The sequence below is a fragment of the Nyctibius grandis genome (assembly GCF_013368605.1).
Source record: "Nyctibius grandis isolate bNycGra1 chromosome W unlocalized genomic scaffold, bNycGra1.pri SUPER_W_unloc_3, whole genome shotgun sequence".
NCBI classification, from domain to species: domain Eukaryota; kingdom Metazoa; phylum Chordata; class Aves; order Nyctibiiformes; family Nyctibiidae; genus Nyctibius; species Nyctibius grandis.
In genome coordinates this window covers 325,121-344,350 of record NW_027167474.1, presented here as the reverse complement: position 1 = coordinate 344,350, position 19,230 = coordinate 325,121, and the positions used below count along the sequence as shown (strand labels likewise).

General features: G+C 45.7%; 1 pseudogene; it reads left to right on the top strand.

The window, feature by feature from the left end:
* Positions 1 to 19,230, top strand: part of LOC137677207 (protein hinderin-like) — a 149,653-nt pseudogene that overhangs the window by 57,019 nt on the left and 73,404 nt on the right.

Here is a 19,230-nt window from a genome sequence, read left to right as displayed (position 1 = left end):
AGGAAGAGTTGGTGTTTAGGTACAGCAATTGACTGTATGTAAAATATTTCACCAGTATAAGAAAAAAAGCAAAGAAAAAGGTAAAATAAATAATTTCCAAGCATTGTCTGAGGCATCTCGTTTCCAGGGTGTAATATAGAGAGCTTGCAATACCTGTTCACCCCGACACAAGAAATGGCAGCAGGCAGGGAAGAAACTCAGCCCCAGTGAACCAATGGCAGAATTTCCATTGGCTTCCATAGGGTCATGATTCCACCACAATATGTACTTAAAACTACTGCAGTCTGATTTTGCTCCTCTGCTCAATGAGGTTTTAAATCTTGCACAGCTAGTAGCAATTCTTGCCACAATGGTTAGAAAGTCAATGAAAGCTCACAGTTCAGTAACTAAATGACACAGTAAGAAACTTTGGACTCATAAAATGGTTATAAGTGTTTGACCTAAAACTATGCAGATCTCCCAGTGACTGTACAATTGAAGCAAAAAGTTGATTTATTATCTGGCAGTCTGGGAATTTGGACTGAACTTGTGAAAAAAAGACAGATTCCTAATCCATATAAATGGTGATGAACTTTGCAAGCTATATGTGGTGGGTTTTTTTTCCCCCTAAGCCATACCGTTTAAAATTGTTTTGTACTTATTTAGTACCCACAAAGTTCTAGGTAGTGTACAGGGTGTAAGGTAGTCCCAACTTTGCCACAAGCACACTAGGAAAAAGAGATGACACATGGAAAAGAAATCAAAACTAAGGGACAACACTGAGACTGGCAGAGAGGAGGTACAGAATTGCACTGTGACTTGCATATGCAACCCTTTGTCAGAGGCTTTAATACATTATAAAAGAAAAAGCACAATTTTAAAGATGGTTCATTGAATTAGAATTTGCTTTGAGGGGAAAGATGCTTGTGGACAAACTTGTAAGAGCAAAAACTGAGAAGAAAGGCTGTTAAGGCAGGAGAAGTAGGGGGATGAGGTATGGCAGAAAAGATGATGACAGCTTAGTTTTGGCCCAGAACAATAAAGAGTGAAGATCTTGCTGAAGATATGCTGTGATGACAGAGTGCTTAAAGGGAAGAAAAGCTAAGCATGCTCTGAAGTGCAAAGTTATTATGTAATATCACAGCAGAATCAGGGCCCCAGGTGCTGTACATATACTGAGGTTCATTTTCTCATCTGATGAGCTTTCAGACTTGATGAGACAGAAACGAGTGTGTGGGAGGGGAGAGAAGGACAATACAAACAGAGTGATTGCAGAGGTGGTTGTTAAACTCTATGGTAGTTCTGTGGTTCTGTAATTTCTTTCTTTTATACTAAAACTTCATTCTAAATTATTCTTCTGTCACTGGCAGATCTGATTTAAAAGGTTTCTTTACTTCCCTGCACTCATGTCTTTGTTCACCCTCCCCCTTCCAGAATTATTACAACCTCAGTTATGCCAGTTCAGCTGCCTGCAGCCATACCTTTACAGAAATGATCTGGGGGTTTTGTTGTTGTTTTTTAGCTACTAAAAGCACACAGAGACAAAAACAATGAAGAAGCCCTTTCAGTTGTATTTGACAGGTTGGTAACATGGCAGCAGGATCTGAGCCAAAGTCTGATGAGGAAATAGTAGAAAAGGCTGAGTTACTAGGAGCAAAGAGGTAGGATAACTGAGGATTGGGAGCATTGAGACAGGAGTGCGGAAAGGTGAGGAAAGCAGATGTTGGTCTCTGACTACCGGGTAAGTGAAAATGGCCTGTTTGTGTAGCAAGGAGGAATGAGAGCAGCAGTAACTCTTATTTCAGTAATGACAGCTGGTTGGGTGCTATCATAGGTGAAGCCAGGGTGAAAACTGAGGAAGAAAAATCTTTTATCTGCCCTGCCTTAGGGCACAAGTTTTTTGAGATGCTGTTGCTGGATCCAGGTTCCTTTAGTGCACTGGCTCTGCTTGGTATGCAAAAGGCCAGGGGCAAACCAGCAGCACTCAGCCCCTTTCAAGACCAAGTCCTCTTTAGCTCTTTACTGCTGTTTATCACACTGGGGAGGGAGGGTTGTCCCATAACACTGCCAAGCATGGCTCATTTTGGTTCACAAAGGTGTGATGTTGCTCAGTTCTGCTGCTTTTCTCCAAATTCTCCTGTGCAAAGGCTATAATCTCTGATTCCATTTTCAACAAGATTTAGTGATAATTGCCAGTAACCCTACAAAACGAGGCATTGAGTTCATTGGTGATGTAGGTCTTGCAGCATACAGGGATGTGTTGCAGTGCAGTGTATCAATACATACACAAGAGATGGATGTGTGGAGCAATGAAGCAGCAGCAAAAAGGCCATTGTCATCTGAGTCCGCACAGATAAGCGTTGCCTGAGTGCTGGAGGGAGCTGATCTCCTCTCTGCTTCTGTGTAACCCCACCAGGGGAATGTGGTGCTCATTTCTGGGTGATTGCTTGCTGGAAAGATATTGTCAAAGATCGGAGGAGAGTGGCAAAATCTGTTGCTATGCTAGAGGTATTGATTTATGAGAGAAGATTAAAATACATGTGACGCAGATAAATGTTGACTGAGACTAGAGCAGAAGGGAGAAATGCAATATTGCTCAAATACTTAAGGAGTATTTACACCAAAAAAGGAGATGGATTTCTCAGTATCGTGCCAGATCTTTAGCTATAACTAATAGCGTGAAGCTGGGAGGAAGAAAATCCTCTTTGTTTTTCTCTAGCTGACTATCAGAAACATGTTCTTGTTTGCAACACATACCTTCTCCTCCTACCAAACTCCGAAGCAAAAATTCATGGAACATTTGTGGCACTTTCTATGCTATTCTGTTCTTCTTAATTGTATGTTGTATCTTTCCCACTGGACTTTGACTTATCTATTTAGACTGTGTGCTCTTTTGGAGAGAGGATTGCTCTTACAAGTGGTAGTAGAGTTGATCCCCCTGTTCCTGATCAAGGCCCTTTAGGTTATACCGTAGCCTATAAATAAGTAATAATGGCAATGATAGCATGAGATATAGATGGCTGTGGAATGGCTTCCCAATGAGAATAGTGAGAGGCTGATTCTAGCAACAAACATGAGGAAGCACACGGTAGGGAATGGTTCTCCATCAGCAGGGAGATGGCTGGATGATCTAATAAGTCTTTTCCTTCTTTAGGTTATGATTCTGTGAATACCACCTCGGAGAGTTCTCTAAAAGTCTCTGATACTGTAAGCTCTCTATTATGTGGGTGTGGGTTTTACAGCACTCCAGGAGGCTCTTGCTGAAGACACTGTGTAAATATATTCTGTTTTACATTGTGTGATGTATTTTAAATAAAAAGCTCAGATCTCTTTTTAATTGCTTTGAAATATTCTGCAGTCTGATCTTTTTCTTTAAGAATTAATAAACTTTGAGATGCCTTTGGAAAATACAGACCCGTTACAGGCAAGAAATACATCCCAACCTGGAGTTGGTTTAAATACATATATAGCACTGTTGAATTTGCCTCCTCCTGTATCCCACAGTGAAGTGTCTGCACTGAGTCCCAACCTGCATGAAAGTAAAATGGGAATCTCAGGCTAACTGGCGCTGTCCCTTTGTCTCTGATTCTTGATTTAATCTTGTTCATTCTCTTGATGTTTCAACCTCAAGAATTGCATTTCTCTCTCTTCTTTCTTTTGTTTCGGCATCTTGAGTCAGTAGGTGGGAATATCCCCCGAGGGTGTGTTTTGGTCACTGAAGATGCAGTTCACACATGAAAGGCAAGGTCCCCTATCCTGACTTGTGTCCTTTCATGGGATGACTGCAAAGTCAGCTTCTCTTTCTCAGCTTGCATTTCCTATCCAACCAGTCTCTAATGTTCATTGGCATGTTCATCTCAGGCTTGCTGGGCCAAATAGCATGCTGGTTAAAAAGAATCTGAGACATCAGCTCAGACCTATGGATCCTGCACACGGAAATCTGGTGACACAAAGAGGATCCAATGGACATAATGCATTTGGATTTTCAAAAGGCCTTTGCCAAGGTTCCACACCAAAGGCTGTTAAAGAAATCAAGTTTCTGCAAGATTGGAGGAAAAGTCCTTCTATGGATTTACTGCTGATTAAATGATAGCAGGCAGGGGGACTTAATGTTCATTTTTCATGATGCAGAAGAATCAGCATCGGGATCCCCCAGGAACCCACTGGGCTGGTTCTTCATCAGTGATCTGGAGCAAGAAGTGAACAGCAAAATCTTCTGGGTGACTTAATAAGTTTGTGGATTATACTAAGTTCTTTCAGATAGTCAAATGCCATGTCAATAGCAAGAAACTCCAAAAAGGCATCAAAAATGAGTGGACAAAAAGGTAATTTACCTAGGGAAGAGTCATCAACACCATGCCTACATGATACTGAACTCGGAGCACGTGGTGACAATTTGTGAAGTCAAAAGCTTCCCAGAGCTTCACAAAAGCTTGTGGATACACAAGCCTTGGTGTACCCACATTTTGATTCCTATGTGTACTTTTGGTTTCTGCCTCTCAAGAGAGAGATAGTGCACAGGACAATTAAAATGATCAAGGGGATGAAGCAGCAGCCATGCAAGCAGAGACCAAAAAGCTATGACTTTGGATAGGTAAAGACTGAATGAGAAAATGATTAGGGTTTGCAAAGTTGTGAAGGTGGTGGATAAGTTGAGAGTGCAACTGTTGTTCACCAGATCCCACCACATGAGAGAGACTAACTGCAGTCAATCCTTAAAAAGCACTTGATGACCCTAGCAGGATATTAGATTAAAAGAAATAAACAAAAATATGTCTTTCAACAGCAATGAACTTCCTGAGCCTGCTGTCACAGCACATTGTGGAAGCAGCAGGTTGAAAAAGGAATTAGGCAAATTTGTGGACAACAGACTGGTACATGCATGTTGAAAGGACAAGCCAGGGACATACCTCTAGCATCCCTAATGCAACAATTTGGGCCTGTCAGCCTGACCTCAGTGCCAGGCAAGGTGATGGAACAGATCATCCTGAGTGCCATTACACGGCACATGCAGGACAATCGGGGCATCGGGGCCAGCCAACATGGATTCATGAAAGGCAGGTCCTGCTTGACCAACCTGGTCTCCTTCTATGACCAAGTGACCCGCTTAGTAGATGAGGGCAGGGCTGTGGATGTAGTCTATCTAGACTTCAGTAAGGCATTCGACACTGTCTCCCACAGCATCCTAGACAAACTAGTTGCCCGGGGCTTGGATGGGTGGACTCTTAAATGGGTTAAAAACTGGCTGGATGGCCGAGCCCAGAGAGTGGTGGTGAATGGGGCAAAGTCCAACTGGCGGCCGGTCACTAGCGGTGTTCCCCAGGGCTCAGTTCTGGGGCCGGTGCTGTTCAATATCTCTATAGATGATCTAGACGTAGGGATTGAGTGCACCCTCAGTAAATTTGCAGATGACACCAAGCTGAGTGGGAGTGTCGATCTGCTGGAGGGTAGGAAGGCCCTACAGAGGGATCTGGACAGGTTAGATAGATGGGCCGAGACCAACGGCATGAGGTTCAACAAGAACAAGTGCCAGGTCTTACACTTCGGCCACAACAACCCCATGCAGCGCTACAGGCTGGGGGAAGAGTGGTTAGAAAGCGGCCCGGCGGAAAGAGACCTGGGGGTGCTGATCGACAGCTGGCTCAACATGAGCCAACAGTGTGCCCAGGTGGCCAAGAAGGCCAATGGCATCCTGGCCTCTATTAGGAATAGTGTAGCCAGCCGGTCTAGGGAAGTGATCGTCCCTCTGTACTCGGCACTGGTGAGGCCGCACCTTGAATCCTGTGTCTAGTTCTGGGCCCCGCACTTCAAGAAAGATGTTGAGGTGTTGGAGCGAGTCCAGAGGAGGGCGACCAAGCTGGTGAAGGGTCTGGAGGGTCTGACCTATGAGGAACGGCTGAGGGAGCTGGGGTTGTTTAGCCTGGAGAAGAGGAGGCTCAGAGGTGACCTTATTGCCGTCTACAACTACCTGAAGGGAGGTTGTAGTGAAGTGGGAGTCGGCCTCTTCTCCTGGGCAACTAGCGATAGGACAAGAGGACATAGCCTCAAGCTTCGCCAGGGGAGGTTCAGGTTGGACATTAGGAAGAATTTCTTCTCAGAAAGGGTCATTAGACATTGGAATGGGCTGCCCAGGGAGGTGGTGGAGTCACCATCTCTGGATGTGTTTAAGAAAAGACTGGACATGGCACTTAGTGCCATGGTCTAGTTGACAGGGTGGTGTAAGGGCAACGGTTGGACTCGATGATCCCTGAGGTCTCTTCCAACCTGGTTGATTCCGTGATTCTGTAATTGTGGATGGAAGAATAAATATGGCAGAAAGTGGCTAGGACTCTTTAATTTGAGTAGAGTTCTGTGCTTTGCCCATGGAGCCTGGGTTAACTTGGGGCTGGATGATCACTCATCACAGCCGTTTTTTCCAGATAACCTCAGGTTGTATCACTAGTGTGGTGTCTTCGGGTTTGGGGTAGTTTGACTGCTGTGGCCACTTCTTATCTGCATCTGTTTTTTCTCTGCTTTTGTTTGCCCTGTTGGTTCCAGTCAAATAGGGATTTGATATTTGCTTTGTAATAACAATAAGCTCAGTTTCCTTTTCTGTAAAATGGGTCTGTTCCCTACCCCTTGAATGTGTTTTTAGCTCTATTTAGCATTTGTAAAATGCTTGGAGGCAGGAGGTGTTTTATGAATACAAAATAGTGTTAGGCTTTGTACTTAGGCACAATACTGTACCGTAGTTCAAACGCAATTTATGTAACATTAGTAAATCACTTTGAACTTTATGTTGAAAATATAAGCAATAGTATAAAAATAAACCGTTTTATTTCCTCCGGTATATATAGTTAAATAAAGTAAGCCTATGCAGCTACTAATCTCCAAATCCGTATTGCCAGTATGCTTTGTTGAAATGCCATCACCTTGCAGAAGAGACATTCTGTGTGTTTTGTACACATTTATGGTTGTCCTGGTTTGGCCTAAACCAGGCCGATTTTCCTTTCAGTGATTTTTACTTTCAGCTAAGTCTCCTCTAAGTAACTGCACTTTCTGAAACTAACTGCATGTTTTTGCAGACAGTGTCTGCTTCCAGGACTGATAACGCTCGAAGTTTGTAGTTATCACTGAGGCACCGGTAGGGATGTTGTGCAGAAAGGCTCTTGCTGTACTTGTTCTTGAGAGAAACCAAGGTCACTGCTGAATTCCTCATTGCTTACGAGTGAAGAGCCGAAGGGGGGTCGCAGCTGCAGGGGGGAGCGGACAGGGCAGGTGACCCAAAATTGACCAATGAGGGTATTCCATCCCATACACGTCATTCTCAGTATAAAGCGGGGGGATCACAAGGGTCTCGCTCTCTTTCTGCTATGGCCGGTGTCCAAGGAGGACTCCGTCTGTTTTCCTGCTGCCCCCGATCCCGATCCGTGCATCCCTGAATCCAGCTCTCGACCGTCACTAGGCCCAGGCTGGGCCTTCCCGGAGCCTGCCCTGCAGTGCCGGTGGTGACGTGGCTGACTTCAGGGGAGCTCAATCTTGGTTTTGTATATATATTTGTATATATTTGATTATTTCTATTATTATTATTATACTCTTTTTCATTATTATAGTTTATTAAAACTGTTTTAACTTTCCAACCCAGAAGTCTCTCTCCCTTTTCCCTTTCCCTTTCCCTTCGGGGGGAGGGGGGGGGTTAACAGAGAGCATCTGCCGCAGGTTTAATAGCCGGCCCAGCTTTAAACCGTGACATATAGTTAAATAAAGTAAGCCTATGCAGCTACTAATCTCCAAATCCGTATTGCCAGTATGCTTTGTTGAAATGCCATCACCTTGCAGAAGAGACATTCTGTGTGTTTTGTACACATTTATGGTTGAAGAATAAATTTTCAGAGATTGTAAATGAAACGATATCTCTGATCATAGCGATCAAATAATATCTGACACTGCTTGTTTAAAGTAATATGCATATATCTCACTACCAGAGTATTTATGACTCTAATAAGTTTAGTTATTTTGCGTCATGGGGAAATTCCTGCTCCTCCAAATATCAAACTTGTTTGGGGTTGTGCTGTTTTTTTCAGGAAGGAAAAAATGATATTATTAGTTAAATGGGACTGCACAATATGAAAATACAATAGTGTAGTTTAAAAATTGAACAGCATGTTAGAAATATATTTTACCAGCAATGGGAAACAGCGAAATATTAAAAATCCAATGACATATCCCAAATATATAAATAAACAAACAAACAAACATCAGCGTTCAGCCAACTGATGCAAGGATGCTCTGTGCTTACGTTCAAGAGCACCATTTTCTCTAATATCCTGCACAGTAATGAGTTCTGTGCATCACTTTTGCATAATCTGACCATTTTTTAGGTACTGTACATTGTGGGACTGTCTGAACTCTGATTGCCCAGCAGGTTTTATTAGACAGAATACCAAGTGGTTTCAGGTGATTTCTCAGCAACCATCCTGCGAATAAGTGGTCTTCTGGTTCCCAGAGCAACAGCCACATTTGTGTGTTTGTCATAAAAATGCGAGCGCCTTCCTTCCCAATTTGGAAACACAGTGCAAAGAAAGATGCACCTGTAGATGTTCAGAGAGTTGCATTCCTGCTGCACAGGCAGTGAAACAGAAATACCACGGAAGGAAGGATTGGGCTCTGCGCCAACCTGTGTTTATTTTTGTGCTGTTTTCCTCTTTAAAATGTGAACGTTTAATGAGCTGTTCTGAATCGTAATGCTTTATGATGTTTCCTGTTACCTTAGTGATGGACTACAAAACTCTTTTACATTAAGAGTTTATAAACTCTACTAGATACTTATTTAATTAGGCGCCAATGCTGAAAGTTTCTAATAAAATTTCCAGAAGTGCTTTAGTGGCTGAGGAGCCAAATTTTCAGCAACCTGCATTAATTGTACAGAGGAGATTAAGTGAATACTGTCGCAGCACTGTGCAATGCCTGACCAGGATGGATTTAGCCACCCAGGTCACAGTTCTGCACTTACTCAGCTATACTGGCTTGATCCTGGTGGTACCTACCTCTCAGTCTGGGCATCTCCATGCTGCTCTCTGAGCCATATTTGGAGTTTTACCTTCTACATTAAAAGCAAAGGTCAAATTTCTTCATTGAAAGAACAGCTTCAAAGCTTACCTTGGTCTGTTCTCTCTACTCCCCTCTCTGTCCTTTTGCGCATGACCCTGCCTTCCTCATGCTTTGTACACTAATTCTGTCGTTATATTTGTCACGGCGGTCAAATAAAAACAGGAGACAGAAGGATAGTTTCAAGCAGGCAGCAAAGCAAGAGCAAAAGCAAAAGAGCGCCTGTGTTTATTTTACTCCATTTTTTATATCTTCCCTCCTCTAGCTGGCTAGCTTTATGATTGGTTGCACTCGCTGTTCACGCGCCTGCCCGCAACCGCTGATTGGCCATCACACACTGGCCACGAGTCCATAGTTGGCAGCTGGAATATCACTCTGCATCTTGTTTTTCTCACATCCTGTTTTCTTGCTAAATTCCTTCAAGGTCAGGGCCGCCAGCAGCCCAGTCCAATCCCACAATTCCCCCTTTTTGTTTTTCAACCAAAAAGACCGTGTTTATCATCCGTTGCAGGGCCCTTTGCAAACAAGAAAACAAAGACGGTAACACGAGCATGATGATACAAACTACAAACAATCCCATAAGTCCCATCTTTATCAATCCTGTCAGCCATCCCCCGAATCCTAGGTGACCCAGCCAGTCATCTAAGAACCCATGACCCATGACCATGCGCTAATAATAAAAATCTATAGCAGCTCTATTTTGCAAGGTAGCATGTCGAATACTATCATCTACATCATTGGCTAATGCTTCTAAAACTCTAGAAGTTTAGTTAGCTCTTTTTGCAACCTAGCAAGCTAAATTTCGCAGTTGCGTCAACCCTTGGGCAGCATCGTTACATTCTATCCCTATGTTAGTGACACTTCTTTTTTGCCTGGTCTTATGTAGGTTAGTATGGTTAGTATGACTTTTCACGTAGGCATTAGTAGACTTAATTTGCTTATGGTACACGAACCTCCCACCTTCTTGCTGGGCAACCTTGGCCAAGCCCTATACCCACAAATTAGGAATAAACCCTTTGGTAATTTTTGCTTTCAGATCCGTTTAAGGGGATCCCCACTAGACATGTATGAAAGGGTTGTTCAGGCTGAGCTAAGGAGGCACAAAACTGCGTCTGGTTCAGGCTCCGCATCAGAGTCACCCAAACGTTGTGACTCCCCTCCCAAGGTGTCGGCGGAAGGACTATTGGCTGGTGTCCTCTTGTCAGCTCCAGGATCCAAAGCAGGCTTAACACACCTGGTGGGAAACCACCGTGGCCCTGCATCTGTGGAGACACAAGCATACCCACGTTCCCAGGTAATTAAATCCCACGGGCCTGTCCACTTTCCTGTTTGCAGGTCTCGTGCTAAAACCTTTGTCCTGACAAGAGGATCGCCTCCCTGCAAAGACAAAAAATGAGAGATAATTACAGGACACTCTTTCCCGGTTGGCACAGTTAAATGATTCAATGTGTATACAGCCTTCCATAGGCGAGCATGCGGGGTCTCAGAGCTCATTCCCCCTTTTTGTTTTTCGAGAAGTTGCTTCAGAGTGTGGTGCACTTGTTCCACAATGGCCTGGCCGGTCGGGGAATGAGGAATGCCAGTAACATGTTCCACCCCCCAGGAGGCGAGAAATCGGGCCATGCGTGCAGATATATACTCTGGCCCATTGTCCATCTTAATACGTTTTGGAATCCCAAGGGCAGCCCAGGCTTGCCGAAGATGTGAGATGGCGTCGATTGCTTTCTCGCCGGCATGGGCTAATGCCCACACAACCTTAGAAAAAAAGGTCTTCAAAAAGGGCAAGAAGGAGGACCCGGGTAACTATAGACCGGTCAGCCTCACCTCCATCCCCGGAAAGGTGATGGAGCAACTTGTTCTTGGTGCTGTCTCTAGGCACATCAAGGATAGGGGGATCATTAGGGGCACTCAGCATGGCTTCACCAACGGGAAGTCATGCTCAACCAACTTGATAGCCTTTTATGAGGATGTTACCCGGTGGATAGATGATGGTAAAGCTGTGGATGTGGTCTATCTCGATTTCAGTAAAGCGTTTGACACGGTGTCACGGTTTAAAGCTGGGCTGGCGATTAAACCTGCGGCAGATGCCCTCTGTTATCCCCCCCCCCTCCCCCCAGAGGGAAAGGGAAAGGGAAAAGGGAGAGAGACTTCTGGGTTGGAAAATTAAAACAGTTTTAATAAACTATAATAATGAAAAAAAAAGTATAATAATAATAATAGAAATAATCAAATATATACAAATATATATACAAAACCAAGATTGAGCTCCCCTGAAGTCAGCCACGTCACCACCGGCACTGCAGGGCAGGCTCCGGGAAGGCCCAGCCTGGGCCTAGCGACGGTCGAGAGCTGGATTCAGGAACGCACGGATCGGGATCGGGGGCAGCAGGAAAACAGACGGAGTCCTCCCTGGACACCGGCCATAGCAGAAAGAGAGCGAGACCCTCGTGATCCCCCCACTTTATACCGAGAATGACGTGTATGGGATGGAATACCCTCGTTGGTCAATTTTGGGTCACCTGCCCTGTCTGCTCCCCACTGCAGCTGCGACCCCCCTTCGGCTCTTCACTCGTAAGCAATGAGGAATTCAGCAGTGACCTTGGTTTCTCTCAAGAATAAGTACAGCAAGAGCCTTTCTGCACAACATCCCTACCGGTGCCTCAGTGATAACTACAAACTTCGAGCGTTATCAGTCCTGGAAGCAGACACTGTCTGCAAAAACATGCAGTTAGTTAGAGGAGACTTAGCTGAAAGTAAAAATCACTGAAAGGAAAATCGGCCTGGTTTAGGCCAAACCAGGACATTCCACCCCTTATTCCATACCATTCACGTCATACTCAGATCACCACTAACTTTTCATTTTAAAATATATACAGATAACATTAGTTTATGATTCATCTCTATACAAAAAAAAAGTTCATCAAGTTCATTTAGTTCAGGATTGTGGGTTTCCATCTGGCTAGGAGTCTCCCAGGGTAGGAGAGATGATATGAGCTTTGTCACAGTTCGTGCCCACGGTTTGCAGGTTAAAGATGTCAGTCTCGAGGAGGTTACTGGACGCCACTTGCAGCTAGCTCCGGTCTCATCACCACTGCTTCAACCTGAAAGACACTTATGAACACTGTTAGTATTATGCAGCAATTAACATCATGCAGTTCAGAATTAAGTATTCTCACCCAAGATCAGATCACCTTCAGGGACACATCGGACTCCACCATCCTGCAGCATCACCCACCAAGTACATCCAGGTCCTTGAGCAAAAGCAATCCCATGAATGGGTTTACCTTTGCCCGTAGCAGGAAGAACCCAGACAGTTTTTCCCAACAGATTCCTTTCATGCACCACAGGGACTTTATCCCCTTCTACTGTATGTAAAAGGTCTGACTGAGCAGGGCCAGCTCGGTTGATAGATCCTCTGGTGTTAACTAGCCAGGTAGCTTGTGCCAAATGCTTATCCCAGTTTTTAAAGGTTCCACCCCCCATTGCTTTTAGGGTAGTTTTTAACAGCCCATTATACCGTTCAACTTTCCCAGAGGCTGGTGCATGATAGGGGATGTGATATACCCATTCGATGCCATGCTCTTTGGCCCAGTTATCTATGAGACTGTTTTTGAAATGAGTACCGTTATCCGACTCAATTCTCTCTGGTGTGCCGTGTCGCCACAAGATTTGCTTTTCGAGGCCCAGGATAGTGTTCCGGGCAGTGGCATGGGGCACAGAGTATGTTTCCAGCCATCCGGTGGTCGCCTCCACCATGGTAAGTACATAACGTTTACCCTGGCGGGTCTGAGGGAGTGTGATGTAGTCAATTTGCCAGGCCTCCCCATATTTATATTTCAACCACCGCCCCCCATACCACAAAGGTTTTAACCGTTTGGCTTGCTTAATTGCGGCGCATGTTTCACAATCATGGATAACCTGTGCAATAGAGTCCATAGTTAAGTCCACCCCTCGGTCACGAGCCCATCTGTATGTTGCATCTCTCCCTTGATGACCTGAAGTGTCATGAGCCCACCGAGCTAAAAATAGTTCACCTTTATGTTCCCAGTCCAAATCTATTTGGAACACTTTAGCAGCCTGATCTGCTTGTTGGTTGTTTCGATGTTCCTCAGTTGCCCGACTTTTAGGTACGTGGGCATCTACATGACGTACCTTCACGACTAGTTTCTCTAGCCGAGTAGCAATATCTTGCCACAGTTCAACAGCCCAAATAGGTTTACCTTTGCGCTGCCAGTTGCTTCGCTTCCACTGCTTTAACCACCCCCACAAGGCATTTGCCACCATCCATGAGTCAGTATAAAGATACAGCCTTGGCCACTTTTCTCGTTCAGCAATGTCTAAAGCCAGCTGGATGGCTTTTACCTCTGCAAATTGACTTGATTCACCTTGTCCTTCTGTGGCTTCTGTGACTCGTCGTATGGGACTCCATACAGCAGCTTTCCACTTCCGATGCTTTCCTACAAGACGGCAGGATCCATCGGTGAACAGGGCATACTGCTTCTCATCCTCTGGTAGTTCATTATATGGTGGGGCTTCTTCAGCACGTGTCACCTCCTTTTCTGGTGGCATTCCGAAGTCTTTGCCTTCTGGCCAGTCCATGATCACTTCTAAGATTCCTGGGCGATTAGGGTTTCCTATTCGAGCCCTCTGTGTAATTAATGCAATCCATTTACTCCATGTAGCATCAGTTGCATGATGAGTAGTAGGAACCTTACCCTTGAACATCCAGCCTAGTACTGGTAATCGGGGTGCCAGGAGAAGCTGTGCTTCAGTACCGATTACCTCTGAGGCAGCTCTAACTCCTTCATATGCTGCCAGTATCTCTTTTTCAGTTGGGGTGTAATTGGCCTCAGAGCCCTTGTATCCTCGACTCCAAAATCCTAGGGGTCGACCTCGAGTCTCCCCTGGCACTTTCTGCCAGAGGCTCCAGGTAGGACCATTGTCCCCAGCTGAGGTGTAGAGCACATTTTTAACATCTTGTCCCGTACGGACTGGTCCAAGGGCTACTGCATGCACAATCTCTTGTTTAATCTGTTCAAAAGCCTGTTGTTGTTCAGGGCCCCACTGAAAATCATTTTTCTTTCTGGTCACCTGATAAAGAGGGCGTACAATCTGGCTGTAATCTGGAATATGCATTCTCCAGAAACCCACAACGCCTAAGAAGGCTTGTGTTTCCTTTTTGTTAGTTGGTGGGGACATAGCTGTTATTTTGTTGATCACCTCTATCGGGATCTGGCGACGCCCATCTTGCCATTTAATCCCTAAAAACTGGATCTCCCGGGCAGGCCCCTTGACCTTGCCTCTTTTTATGGCAAAACCAGCTTGCAGAAGAATTTGAATTATTTTCTCCCCTTTGTCAAAAACTTCTGCTGCTGTATCACCCCATACAATGATGTCATCAATGTATTGCAAATGTTCTGGAGCTCCACCCTCTTCTAGTGCAGTCTGGATCAGTCCGTGGCAAATAGTAGGACTGTGTTTCCACCCCTGGGGCAGTCGATTCCAGGTGTACTGGATACCTCTCCAGGTAAAAGCAAACTGTGGCCTGCACTTTGGTGCCAAAGGAATAGAGAAAAATGCATTAGCTATGTCTATGGTGGCATACCACTTGGCTGCCTTTGACTCCAGTTCGTATTGAAGTTCTAGCATGTCTGGCACAGCAGCACTCAGAGGTGGTGTAACTTCATTTAGGCCACGATAGTCCACAGTTAATCTCCATTCTCCATTAGACTTTTGCACTGGCCATATAGGACTATTAAAGGGTGAGCGAGTCTTGCTAATCACTCCTTGATTTTCTAATTGTCTAATCAGTTTATGAATGGGGATCAGGGAGTCTCGATTGGTGCGATATTGTCGTCGGTGCACCGTGGCAGTAGCAATTGGCACCTGTTGTTCTTCAACTTTCAGCAACCCCACAACAGAAGGATCCTCTGAGAGGCCAGGCAAGGTAGACAGCTGTTTAATGTCCTCAGTCTCTACAGCTGCTACACCAAAGGCCCATCTATATCCTTTTGGGTCCTTAAAATACCCTTTCTTAAGGTAGTCTATGCCAAGGATGCACGGAGCATCTGGACCAGTCACAATGGGGTGCTTTTTCCATTCATTTTCAGTTAGGCTCACTTCGGCCTCCAATACAGATAACTCTTGAGATCCCCCTGTTATTCCCGAGATACTGACAGATTCTGTCCCTTTATGATTCGATGGCATGAGGGTGCACTGTGCACCAGTGTCTACCAGGGCTCGATACTTTTGTGGTTCTAATGTGCCAGGCCATCGAATCCACACAGTCCAATAAATCCGGTTATCCCTCTCCTCCTCCTGGCTAGAGGCAGGGCCCCTCTAATTAAAGATTGGATTCGTGCTGCTCACGGGGATTGGACCTTCATTTCCTCTATTCACTCTTGGAAAAAAAGGATTTGAGGCCCATCTACCCTGACTGGGGTCCTGCTCATTGGTAACTGGAGCAGCCATCCTCCTAGAAAAATTCTCTCTGGCATTTCTGTTAGCTTGCAACTCACGTACTCGTGCCTGTAGGGTACTGGTAGGTTGGTCCATGCCATCTGTTCATGTCCTCCCCATAATCACGCAGGGTAAACCACAGGATACCTCGTGACGTGTTCCGTTTCCTTTGAGCCGGTCCAGTAGGAGGGCGTTGCCTCCTAAAGGCTGCAACGCGGGCCTGTGTAGGTAGAGAGTCAAGTTTATTCTCGATCCTGGACAGTTTGTCTGACAGTTGTTTCAATGAGTCTTTGTTTTCCTTAGTCAGTTTTTCCACAGCCGAGACATGGGCCTGCAGTGGGGAAGAAATACTATCTTCATACTGTCGCATATAGTTAGCCATTTCGCCCACACTAGGTCGTGCCATAGCATCTTCTCCCCAGACTAATATTGACAATGTAGGGGCATGTGTTGGTGGAGCACTCTTCACAACCTTCCGGAACATGGATCGGTTGCATTCCACTTCATCAGGATTTACAGGATCTACAATGTCCTGAGGGTGTTTATAAATGATCTCTTGCACAGCTAGTTGCCTAAGGTAGTTAATACCTTTTTCTATAGTGGTCCATTTGCTTAGGTGGCTCATAACATCATCTTTATAGGGATACCTGCTCTTTACAGCTGACAAGAGTCGCCTCCAGAGACTGATACTGTTCGACCTTCTTGGAAGCATCTTATCAATACCACCATCTCTGGACAGGGATCCCAACTGTCTGGCTTCTCTGCCATCCAATTCTATGCTATCTGCCCCATTATCCCAGCATCGGAGCAACCAGGTAATTATTGGCTCACCGTCATAACGACTAAAATCTTTTCTTATATTTCGCAGTTCTTTCAGGGATAAGGAGTGGTAGGTTATCTCTACTTCCGAGTCCGAGTCCTCCTGTGATTGTTCTGCTTTAGAAGGACCTTTCTTGTCCTTCTTGTGTAATGGGCCTTCTTTAAAAAGACGATCAAGGAAACCCCCCTCTGTGTCAGGCCCTGACTCTGACTGAGAAGGGCCCTCACCTGGGTCCCGTGCTGTCTCTGCCTTAGAAGCCTCTGAGTCATCATCCTTCACTTTACTAGCTGATTTCTTTCGGTGTTTTCTCCTGGTTACAGGGGCAGCATGATACCTCCCGCTGTTGCTGCACTGACATCTAATCACATAGCACACCAGTAATGCATTCAGGACACACGAAAATAACGACATGCCCTGTTCGAATTTTGCAGGAATCAGCTTGGCAAAAAAGGAGCAGATACTATCAAAATCAGTTAAAAGACGCCCGGTGTGCGCAGCTACGGATTCGCGATTAAAGCTGCCCATCATTGTATCATAGAGATAAGAGATCGGAATAATGACTGCCCGGTTTATCATGACATAAATCAGTATCAAAACCCATACCAAAAAGACACATTTCGACCAGCACGCCCTGTTAAACCACATGAAAGCACTAACACACAGCGCATACGGCAAGTAAGGTATCATTACACATAACTCTAAAACAAGCTTTATAAAGAAAAGAGGTAACACAAGGCTCACAAATAACATTATCATCTTAGCTATCTGTTTTAATTTCCAACCCCTCGTAAATCTCAAAGGAAGAAATCTGATACTCTCTTGGCTGAGCTCTCCGGGTCTCCTCCCACGGGAGCTGGGATTCGACTTATCAGAGCAACCTGTCGGAGCTTCTCTCGAGCCCCACGTTGGGCGCCAATAAATCTGTCACGGTTTAAAGCTGGGCTGGCGATTAAACCTGCGGCAGATGCCCTCTGTTATCCCCCCCCCCCTCCCCCCAGAGGGAAAGGGAAAGGGAAAAGGGAGAGAGACTTCTGGGTTGGAAAATTAAAACAGTTTTAATAAACTATAATAATGAAAAAAAAAGTATAATAATAATAATAGAAATAATCAAATATATACAAATATATATACAAAACCAAGATTGAGCTCCCCTGAAGTCAGCCACGTCACCACCGGCACTGCAGGGCAGGCTCCGGGAAGGCCCAGCCTGGGCCTAGCGACGGTCGAGAGCTGGATTCAGGAATGCACGGATCGGGATCGGGGGCAGCAGGAAAACAGACGGAGTCCTCCCTGGACACCGGCCATAGCAGAAAGAGAGCGAGACCCTCGTGATCCCCCCACTTTATACCGAGAATGACGTGTATGGGATGGAATACCCTCGTTGGTCAATTTTGGGTCACCTGCCCTGTCTGCTCCCCACTGCAGCTGCGACCCCCCTTCGGCTCTTCACTCGTAAGCAATGAGGAATTCAGCAGTGACCTTGGTTTCTCTCAAGAATAAGTACAGCAAGAGCCTTTCTGCACAACATCCCTACCGGTGCCTCAGTGATAACTACAAACTTCGAGCGTTATCAGTCCTGGAAGCAGACACTGTCTGCAAAAACATGCAGTTAGTTAGAGGAGACTTAGCTGAAAGTAAAAATCACTGAAAGGAAAATCGGCCTGGTTTAGGCCAAACCAGGACACACGGTCTCCCACAGCATCCTCGCAGCTAAACTGGGGAAGTGTGGTCTGGATGATCGGGTAGTGAGGTGGATTGTGAACTGGCTGAAGGAAAGAAGCCAGAGAGTAGTGGTCAGTGGGACAGAGTCCAGTTGGAGGCCTGTGTCTAGCGGAGTCCCGCAAGGGTCGGTTCTGGGACCAGTTCTATTCAATATATTCATTAATGACTTGGATGAGGGATTAGAGTGCACTGTCAGCAAGTTCGCTGATGACACCAAACTGGGAGGAGTGGCTGACACAACGGAAGGCTGCGCAGCCATTCAGAGAGATCTGGACAGGCTGGAGAGTTGGGCGGGGAGAAATTTAATGAAATATAACAAGGGCAAGTGTAGAGTCATGCATCTGGGCAAGAACAACCCCATGTACCAGTACAAGTTGGGGACAGACCTGTTGGAGAGCAGCATCGGGGAAAGGGACCTGGGGGTCCTAGTGGACAGCAGGATGACCATGAGCCAGCAATGTGCCCTTGTGGCCAAGAAGGCCAATGGCATCCTGGGGTGTATTAGAAGGGGTGTGGTTAGCAGGTCGAGAGAGGTTCTCCTCCCCCTCTACTCTGCCCTGGTGAGGCCGCATCTGGAATATTGTGTCCAGTTCTGGGCCCCTCAGTTCAAGAAGGACAGGGAACTGCTAGAGAGAGTCCAGCGCAGAGCCACGAAGATGATTAAGGGAGTGGAACATCTCCCTTATGAGGAGAGGCTGAGGGAGCTGGGTCTCTTTAGCTTGGAGAAGAGGAGACTGAGGGGTGACCTCATTAATGTTTATAAATATGTAAAGGGAAAGTGTCATGAGGATGGAGCCAGGCTCTTCTCAGTGACATCCCTTGACAGGACAAGGGGCAATGGGTGCAAGCTGGAACACAGGAGGTTCCACTTAAATTTGAGGAAAAACTTCTTTACGGTGAGGGTGACTGAACACTGGAAGAGGCTGCCCAGAGAGGTTGTGGAGTCTCCTTCTCTGGAGACATTCAAAACCCGCCTGGACGCGTTCCTGTGTGATATGGTCTAGGCAATCCTGCCCCGGCAGGGGGATTGGACTAGATGATCTTTCGAGGTCCCTTCCAATCCCTAACATTCTGTGATTCTGTGATTCTGTGAAAAGTATCCACAGAGACATGAACATATTGTAGGCGACCAAAAGAGGGAATATGTGTTACGTCCGTTTGCC